Raw genomic sequence first — 10,451 nt, forward strand, 5'->3', positions numbered from 1 at the left:
TAAAAAATCTTGTGCTCTGATTTTAAAAAAGTAGGTCACAATAAGGAAAAATAGGGAGGAAGACAATCATTGCTTACTGCATGTTAGGCAATGGTCTCTCTCTATTTTATATATATATAAAATCTTGCATGTATAGATGTAAAATATACATATACATCTTAGTCCTGACAGGATCATATAAAAAAGGTATTATTATTATTATATATATATTTTTTTGAGTTGGAGTCTCTGTCGCCCAGACTGGCGCAGTATTATTATTATTAATGTCATCTTATAGGTGAGGCAACTGAGATTACAAGACTTTTTTTTTTCTAACTTTTGAGACAGGGTCTAGTGTACAGTGGTACAATCATAGCTCACTGCAACCTTGAATTCCTGGTCTCAAGTGACCATCCCTCCTCAGCCTCTCAAGTAGCCGGGTTCATAGGCACACACCATCACACCTGGCTAATTATTTTATTTTATTTTTTTTTGTGGAGATGTCTTGTTATATTGCCCAGGCTGGTCTCAAACTCCTGGCCTCAAGTGATCCTCCTGCCTCGACCTTCCAAAGGACTGGGATTTATGGGTGTGAGAAAACAAGAGCTGGTCCCTTAGGTGAGTCCCATCTGTGCCTGACCTAGATGACAAGATTTAACTTTCATACCTTTTACACCTGGACCTTTCTGTGACCCCCATAATGATTCTTTCCTGTTTAAGAAGCCTGGGCAACTTGGCGAGACCTCATCTCCACAATAAATGAAAAAAAAATAAGCCGGGCATGGTAGCGTGCGCCTGTAGTTCCAGCTAGTGGGAAGGCTGAGGCTGAAGGATTGCTGGAGCCCAGCAGGTCAAGGCTGCGGTGGCCGGGAGTAGCCACTGCACTCCAGTCTGGGCGACAGAGTGAGACTCCAACTCAAAAAAAAAAAAAAAAAAAGAAGCATTTAAACTAAGTTTTATTAATAAAAATTGCAACTACTAATGATTACAATTGAATTGGGAGAGACAGACACTCTTCTCCTCCACTTTTTCAGATGTGAGGTGTACAAGACTGTCATGAAGGAGAATTTGTAACTTGCATGGGAGACTTGAAGAAATTCTTAAGTAATATTTATTTAGGCTTTATCATGTGAAAAAATTTGAAATAATAACTCCGGGTTCCTTGAGTTGATTCCTCTATGAAACATTTTGGCAATGGTTAGGAGATGAATTTAAAACAGTGGTTGGAAAATCAGATCAAATTTTCATCTTCACTCTATGAAATAATTTTTCCAGGTCTCCACTGATGGAATAGCAGAAGTATGTTAAGAAATTGACCCAGTAATATGCATGATGGCTGGGTATGGTGGCTCATGCCTGTAATACCAGTACTTTGGGAGGATTGCCTAAGCTCAGGGGTTCCAGACCAGCCTGCATACCTTGGCGAGACCTTGTCGCTACTATAAATCAGACCATCAGCTGGGTGTGGTGGTGCGTGCCTGTAGTTCCAGCTACTTGGAAGGCTGAGGTGGAAGATCACCTGAGCCCAGCAGGTTGAGACTGCGGTGGCCTTGAGTGTGCCACTGCACTCCAGCCTGAGTAACAGAGTGAGACTCTGACTCCAAAAAAAAAAAAGTTTATGTATTTCAATGTGTCCAAAGCCGAAAGGATTAGAATAGGAGAGAAAAGAAGAGAATTAAAAATTACACTGTTTCAAATAATAAACAACAAAACCTGATAAAGCATTTTTCTTAATTCTGGCTAATATAAAATCTTCAACTACATTTGGCAAATAGAAGGCAAATCTATGATTACCAGCCTTGGGTTTATATAGCAGGATTTCTCTGTGTACTTGGGGAGTGTCATAGACTTCTAAAAATCCTTATAATTATAGATCTTTTAACTCTGAAGTATTTCTGTAGGTACCTTATTTAGTAGATCCATATGTGAGCATTCACAAACCTACTAAACACAATTTTAGAGCCACAGGGTGTCTTGAAATTTAGAAATGTTAGGGTGCTTCAGAAGCCTCAGCGATGGGCTGGTACCACCACCAAGAAATGTGTCACCTGAGAAGCTAGCGTCCCAGTCAGACGCACAGACAGTGATGCCTAACTGTTTGTAATAGACATAGGCCCAAATCCAGAAAAGGTCACAGCCCTGGTCTGAGCACTCAGATCATTAACATTGTTTCCTGCCTCACTCAGCAGCCCACCTCAAACCTGAAAGTTACCCCACAAAGCCACATTTCAGCCTAGGGAACCCGACTCCGAGGTGAGTGCTGAGGCTGCGCACTGCCAGGTCTGGAGCTGGCACTCAGGCCCTGTGTGTCCTGTAAGGTCACAGTCCCTCACATTGTGCTAGGTGATTTTTCATCAGGCAGTAAATACTTCCCAGCACGCTGTTTTCATTACAGCGATGGGAGAGGCTCTCAATTTGTTTTCGTCATGTCATGCTCCACCCACCTTGAAGGGACTCCCTGCCGCCAGCATCACCCTAAAGCTCCTTTTCCATGGTAGCCTTGGTCCCACTGCCAGGTGACCCCTGTGGTACAGACACTGCTCTCCGGCTCCACACCAACCCAGTTGTGTCTATCGAGTGCCACTATGTTCAGCTTCCCAGTCACTGCACCTTGCTATTGTAAAATAAGATCTGCAACTCCTGAGCACCTACTGTAAGCTGGGCATTGGGCCGAGTTGCTTCATGCATGTTATTATACCCTGAAAGCTCAACCACCGCCATCATGGACACCAGCTGTGTGCAGCCTATCAAGCTGGCCAGGGACACCAAAGTACTGGGCAGACCATCTCGCAGGGACAGTGCACACAGGTGCACGTAGAATTCATGGACGGCAGGAGCTGCTCCATCATCCGCAATGTGAAAGGCCCGGTGGGCGAGGGCAACTTGCTTACCCTGTTGGAGTCTGAACGAGAGGCTGGGAGGCTGCGCTGAGCTTGGCTGCTGGGTCCTGGATGTTGGGGTCGACACTTGGGGACGGTCTGGTCTGCAACTGTTAAATAAAAAGTTTGTGTGGTTAAAAAAAAAAAAAGAAAGAACTGCTTGGGTGGCTACCATGATCAATCGGTTATCCACGGAAATGTCCAGGATTGTGTGCAAGGACACACTTAGCAAATGGTCAAGCCAGGATTTGAACCTAGCTCCTCCATGCGCTTCTGGCTGACCATGACCCACTATGGTTCTCCCAACTTGAGGCCTCTCGAGCACCTCTTCTCACACCTACACTTGACACCTACCTACAATCTGACTCAGGAGCGCCCCCTCTCCTCACGACTACTCTTCACATCTACCTATGGTCTAACTCATTTTCCACCAACAAATCTCTCTGAATACCTTAGTATTTTAATTTCCATAAACACAATTTGATGCCATTGCTTTATCATTTACAAGTGGCGATTCTTCTAAGCCAACCACGTAGCATTTGCCTTTAGCTCATTCCAAGATACATCCTAGGTTTGATTTGTGGTTTATGAGAAAAAAATGGTAAAATTTTCAAATGGGTGTATTGACTATGATTTTTAATGGATTTCAAAGCAAGTTTGTACATGGTCAGAGATTATGGAAAGACAATTTATATTGAAGTGTACAGATCACAAATCATTTACACCTATGGTTAACTATGTATGTGAATTATTTGTGTGTGTGTACGTGTGTTTGTGTGTGTGTGTGTGTGTGTGTGTGTGTGTGTGTGTATATATATGGAGAGAGAGAGAGAGAGAGAGAGAGAGAGAGAGTCATGTGCCAATTAACAACAGACTGGATAGTATAGCCTATTGTTCCAAGGCTACAAACCTGAATAGCATGTTACTACTACTGGATACTGTAGGCAACTGTAACACAATGGTATTTATACATCTAAACATATCTAAACACAGTAAAGGTACAGTGCCTATATAGTGTAAAAGGTAAAAATGGGGTCCACCTGTCTAGGGAACTTGTCATGAATGGAGCTTTCAGGACTGGAAGTTGCTCTGGGTGAGTAGTGAGAGAGTGGTGTCTGAATATGAAGATCAAGGACATTACTGAAAACTACTGTAGACTTTATAAACACTGTACACTTAGGGTACAATTAATTTATTTCTAAAAAATTTACTTTCTTCAAAAATAAATTAACTTTAGCTTACTGTAACTTTTTTTACTTTAAAAGCTTTAAAAATTTTAAATACTTTTTGACTCATTTGTAATAACACAGCTTAAAACACAAATACATTGTACAGCTGCAAAAATACTTTCTTTTTTAATATCCTTATTCTATATGGTTTTTTTTTTCTATTTTATTCTATTTATTTATTTATTTTATTTTTTGAGTCGAAGTCTGACTCTGTCGTTGACCTGCTGGGCTCCGGTGATCCTTCTGCCTCAGCCTTCCAAGTAGTCGGAACTACAAGCACGTGCTACCGTGCCCAGCTAATTTTTGATTAATTGTAGAGATGAGGCCTCGCCAAGGTGCCTGGGCTGGTCTCGAACCTGCGGGCTCAGGCAATCCACTTGCCTTAGCCTCCCAAAGTGCTGGGATTACAGGCTGAGCCACCGAGCCCTGCCGTCTATTTTAAAATTTATTTATTTTTACTTTTAAACTTAAAAAAACACTAAGACACAGACATCCACACTAGCCTAGGCCTACACAGGGTCAGGAAATCAACATCACTGTCTTCCACCTCCACATCTTGTCCTCCTGGAAGGTCTTCAGGGACAATAACATGTATGGGCTTGTTATCTCCCATGATGACAATGCCTTCTTCTAGAATTCCTGCCTGAGGCTGTTTTACAGCTAACTTTTTTTTTTTAAATAAGTAGAAGAAATATACTCTAAAATAGTGATAAAAGTATAGTATATAGTAAGTACATAAACCAGTAACATAGTCATTATCATTGTCAAGTATTATGTACTGAACATAATTGTATGTGCTAGACTTTTATAGCTTTGACAACACAGTAAGTTGGTTTATACCAGCATCACCACAAACAGGTGAGTCATGCATTGTCAACTTTATGACAGCTACAATATCAGTAGGTGATAGGAATTTTTCCGCTCCATCATAATCTTATAGGACTACCTTTGTATTTGTGGTCCATCATTGACTGAAAAGTCAAGATGCAGCGTATGGCTATATATGTATATATACACCTGCATGCAATATGAAGCAGGCCCCCAAAACCCTGGAATTTATTTATAAAAAATTGGGTGTTTATTCTTTCATATTTAAACTTTAGTTATCTTCAAAGTACTCTCCGTTTGGTGCAATACATCCATTGAGAGGCTTTCCCCACTGCTCAGCACAGGTTTTGAACCCGTCCATTCTTTTTTTAAATTATAAAGACGTGGAGGCTGGGCTCAGTGCCTCAGCCTGTAATCCCAGCACGGGATTATAAATTATAAAGATCTGGGAGGCCGAGGTGATTGGATTGCCTGAGCCCGTGGGTTCAAGACCAGCCTGGGCAACTTGGCGAGAACTTGTCTCTACAATAAATCAAAAATGAGCCGGGTGTGGTAGCGCGCGCCTGTAGTTCCGGCTACTTGGAAGGCTGAGGCCGAAGGATTGTGGAAGCCCAGCAGGGTGAGGCTGCAGTGGCTGGGAGTGTGCCACTGTACTCCAGCCTGGGCGACAGAGTGAGACTCCAACTTAAAAAAAAAAAATGTGGAGTACAATTCAGGGTCAGGTGTACAAACGTTGATTATGTAGGCACCCTTGTTGATGAGGTGTGCCCCTTCCTCCCCTAGCGGTTTCCCTCAACTGCCTGAATTCGTCCATTTTGATGCTTTTTACTGCTTCTGCCATTTTTTTGTTTCACCTCTTCCACTTTGGCAAAACGTTTCCCTTTGAGGACTTTTTTCATCTGGGGAAACAAACAAAATCTCTTGGAGTGAAATTGGGTGAATAAGGAGGGTAGGGCATGGAGGTCATGCTGTTTTTGATCAAAAATTGCTGAACACTTAGTGTAGTGAGGGCAAATGTACCTGTAAATCACCCATCAAGAAATGAGTAAATGCTTTGAAAGAATTAAAAAAAAAAAAATTCACGGGAGCTGAACACAGCCTCTTAAAACAACATTAGCAGGTATATCGATGCTGATGGGTTCCTAGAATACCTAGTAGGGGAAGCCTGTGCTACAAGGGGACTGCTCTCCAAAAAAATATTATGCAAGGTTTTTTTGGGGGGGTCTCCTTATATATTTACACACAACATACATAATTTTTCACTTGTGTTCATTTAAATATGTTCTCTACATTCCAACACTTCTGATTGTATATTACCAAAAGATTGAGTCCAATTAGAATTTGGGCCCAAAGTAAAATGACATTTCAACCTGAGAAACAGAGATATCTATTATAAAACAAGTATCAACATGGACACTTTTGAGGCTGGCTTATATACTTACTGTGCATAAAAACGTATTTTGATTTGATTTGTGAAATAACTGTTTCTCCAAAGTTGTAAATATAATCTTATTTAAAATGCACTGGAATAAAAGACAAATGGCTAATTAACATATGAAAAAATGTTCAAACTTATAAGTATCAGAGAAATGTAAATTAAAAGAACACTGAGACTCTTCTGTTTATCAAATTGGCAAGTTTAAAACATTATTATACTCTGAATTTGAGAGGATAAACATTTGCTGGGAGAGTGCTTTGCAATATGTATCTATGTATTTAAATGTTCATACCCTTTGTCTCAGTAATACTACTTCTAGGACTTTATCCTAAGGAAATATTGAAATAGTTATAATGCAAAATTATGTATAGTAGGTACAAATTAAAAACACCAAAATACCCATAATAGGGTAGTTGGGAAATTATAGTAGATTTATATCATATATATGAAAATGCCTATAATTTATTGAATAAAAAAGATAATATATAATCTTGGTTATTACATTAGTGCTACAATTTCATAAAACAGTATGTTTATAGACCTTCATAGAAAAAGACTAGAAAGAAATGTATTCAGATATTCATAGTGGGCCAGGCTTGATGGCTCAGTCTGTAATCCCAGCACTTTGGGAGACTGAGGCGGGTGGGTTGCCTGAGCCTGCAGGTTTGAGATCAGCCTGGGCAACTTGGTGAGACCTCTCTTTACAATAAATTCAAAAACTAGCTGGGCACGGTAGTGCATGCCTGTAGTTCCGGCTACTTGGAAGGCTGAGGTAAGAGGATCACTGGAGCGCAGCAGGTCAATGGTGGCGTGACCATGAGCATGCCATGGCACTCCAGCCTGGGCAATGGAGTGAGACTCCAACTAAAAAAAACAAACAAACAACAACACAAAAAACACAGTCTTAATAGTGATGGTGGATTAGTGTTGATTTTTATTTTTACATTTCTTTGTATTTCCACATTGTCAAAAGTTTAGGCCTATTTATAAAAACTCGAAATACAACAATTAAAAATGCACTGGGATGGCCTTCAGGCAAGATGTCAAACATACAGGAACATATAGGAAATAGGGACAACTTAGACACAAAAATTAGGACAACTGTGCTGAAGGAAAAGAGGCCCATCTGGGACCAGAATGGAGCAGAGTCTCACAGCAGTGAGTGCTTGCTGAGGCTGGAGGCCAGAGGGAGGTGAGGAGAAGGAAGCAAGCTTGGGATCTAGAATTTCAAAGTGGGAATGGAAGAGAGGGGTTGAATGGTGTATCTCACCTTAGGCTCCTGTTCTGAAGCCAGAGCTAGGAATATACCTCTATGTGGGTGACCAGGAGCTGAGGAAACACACTAACCCTTCTGGAGCTTCAGCTGTTAGAAGCTGCTTACCTGTGGTGGAGGGTGGAGGCAGAGGGACCTGCATGACTGGGAGATGGACCAACTTCTGTCCTGACTTGGGGTCGGGAACCACAAAGACCCAGTAGGGTGAGGCCTTGCTTCTGAGATCTAGTTCTTTCAGGAGCCAGGTGGAGGCATCCTGAGCTGGAGAGGGGAATATACAAACTGTAGCAGTTTGGAGAGTGATTTTAGTAGCAAGTAATTGTGGCCAAAACCACAAAGACTTTTATGATCTTTCTTAGTAATAAGAGCTTAGAGGTAGGCTGCCTCAGAGTGGCCTAGCAGCTCAACAATACCATCAAGGATACAGGCTCTCTTGAACATTCTCTTTTCCCCTTTATTTGTTGCTTATTGCCTCAGGGCTGTAAGATAGCTGCTGCAGCTCTGGGTATCACATGTGATTCCTGCCTTTTCAGAAGCTTCCAGACTCTCCACTATATCTTGTTAGGGTGAACTTGGTCACAGAGGAAGTTGGGAAAGTGAATGTCTGGCAAAAAGGAACAAATGGTCACAACTGCCTTAGAACAGTCAGATCTATTGGCTGGAAACATTGCCACTCAGGATAAAGAATGGGGAAGGGGGGAATGGCTGTGTGGTAGGCAACTCCCATGCAGTATGAACTCTCAAACAAAATAGGAAGAATTCTTATCTGAGAAACTACAAATAATAGAGGAACCTGAAAACTACTTTAAAATAAATATATTTACAATCTTCAAGGTTATAAGCAACAAATACAAAATATAAGTAGGTAATTATATCAAGAATAGATGGATGTAAATAGGCTGGACATGGTGGCTTGGAATCCTAGCACTTTGGGAGGCTGAGGTAGGAGAACTGCTTGTGGTTTGGAATTTGAAACCAGGCTGGGTAGCATTGTGAGACACCATCTCTACAAAAAATAAAAAAACAATAAAAATTAGCTGAGTGTGGTGGTATGTTACAGCTACTCAGGAGGCTGAGGTGGGAGGATGACTTGAGGTTACAGTGAAACTCAAACTATACTACGGTCTGGATGATAGAGTCAGACCTTATTAAAAAAAAGATGAATATAAATAAAAACCAACTATGAAAAATATAGCCCTCAAAATAAAAAAGCAATCCTTATTTAGTTTAAATAAAATGGAAATTCAAATGGAAACCAGGACTTTGCATATCACCTGGGATGAAGCATTAAGAAGCAAAGAAAGGTGAAATATGAAAGGAAATCTAAGAGGAACAAGGAGGGTAAATTGAGAAATTATAAGTTGCTATAGTAGATATTTCTTTTTTTTTTTTGAGTTGAAGTCTCACTCTGTCGTCCAGGCTGGAGGGCAGTGGCACGCTCCCGGCCACTGCAGCCTTGACCTGCTGGGCTCTGGTGATCCTTCCGCCTCAGCCTTCCACGTAGCTTGAACTACAGGTGTGCGCTACCACACCCAGCTAATTTTTTGACTTATTGTAGAGATGAGGTCTCGCCAAGTTGCCCAGGCGGGGCACGAACTGTAGTAGATATTTCTAAAAGACAATAGCAAGAATAGGAGAGAAGCAATATTTGAAAAGATAATGGCTAAGACTTTTCTAGAATTAAAGGTAGACATAATCCTGACACAAAAAAGTTATTTTGACTGTTAAACAGAGCAAAAAAGCCCTGCCACCTATATACTTCTTAGTGAAACTGCAGAATGACAACAACGATAATAAAATACCAGAAAGAAATACAGATTACTTACAAAAGAACAGCAATCAGGCTGACAGCAGATTTTTTTTGTTTTTGTTTTTTTTTTTGAGTTCGAGTCTCACTCTGTCGCCCAGACTGGAGTGCAGTGGCCGCTCCCGGCCACCGCAGCCTCGACCTGCTGGGCTCTGGCGATCCTTCTGCCTCAGCCTTCCAAGTAGCCGGAATTACAGGCACGCGCTACCACGCCCAGCTGATTTTTTGATTTATTGTAGAGATGAGGTCTTGCTGCCCAGGCGGGTCTCGAACCCGCGGGCTTAGGCAATCCACTCACCTCAGCCTCCCAAAGGCACGGGATTACAGGCTGAGCCACCAAGCCCAGCTGACAGCAGATTTTTTATTAGCAACACCAGATATCAGATAATGATGGAATAACATCTTCGAAGTGCTAAGAGAAAACATCCACAAGCTAGATTCTGCACCTGGCTAACTCATCTATTCAAAGTAAGAAAAAAAAAATAGAAAAAGAGAACAAAAATAATACAGAAACACCCAACATGGATCATAGTCTTAAACAGGAAAGCTAAAACCATAAAATTAGAAGAAAACATGGAAAAAAATCTTTGTGATCTTGGAAAAGACAAAGATTTCTCAGATAAAACACAAACAAGCATAGGCTATAACAGAAAAAATTGATAATTGAAGTTTATCAAAATTAAAAATGTTTTGTTCTCCAACATATACCATTAAGAAAATAAGTCAGGTGCAGTGGCTCATGCCCATAATCCCAGCACTTTGAGAGGCAGAGGTGAAAGGATTGTGTGAGCCCTGGGGTTTGAGACCAACCTGGGCAATTTGGTGAGATCCCTTTTTCTACAATAAATCAAAAAATTAGTGTGGTGGCATGCTTCTGTAGTCTCAGCTACTTGGAAGGCTGAGGCAGAAGGATTGCCTGAACCCAGCTGGCTGGGACTGCAGTAGCCATAAATGTACTATACTCCAGTCTGGGTAACAGAGTGAGACTTTGAATGGGGGGGTGGATAAAGAGAAAAAT

The 10,451-nt window shown here is 41.2% G+C and overlaps 1 pseudogene; it reads left to right on the top strand.

Moving 5' to 3' along the window:
- Positions 1-2,701: 2,701 nt before the first annotated feature.
- On the top strand, positions 2,702-2,910 carry LOC110595606 (annotated as a pseudogene).
- Positions 2,911-10,451: the final 7,541 nt, after the last annotated feature.

This window comes from Carlito syrichta, unplaced genomic scaffold (assembly GCF_000164805.1).
Source record: "Carlito syrichta isolate Samal-C Ts95f unplaced genomic scaffold, Tarsius_syrichta-2.0.1 Scaffold87995, whole genome shotgun sequence".
In the NCBI taxonomy this organism is placed as follows: Eukaryota; Metazoa; Chordata; class Mammalia; order Primates; family Tarsiidae; genus Carlito; species Carlito syrichta.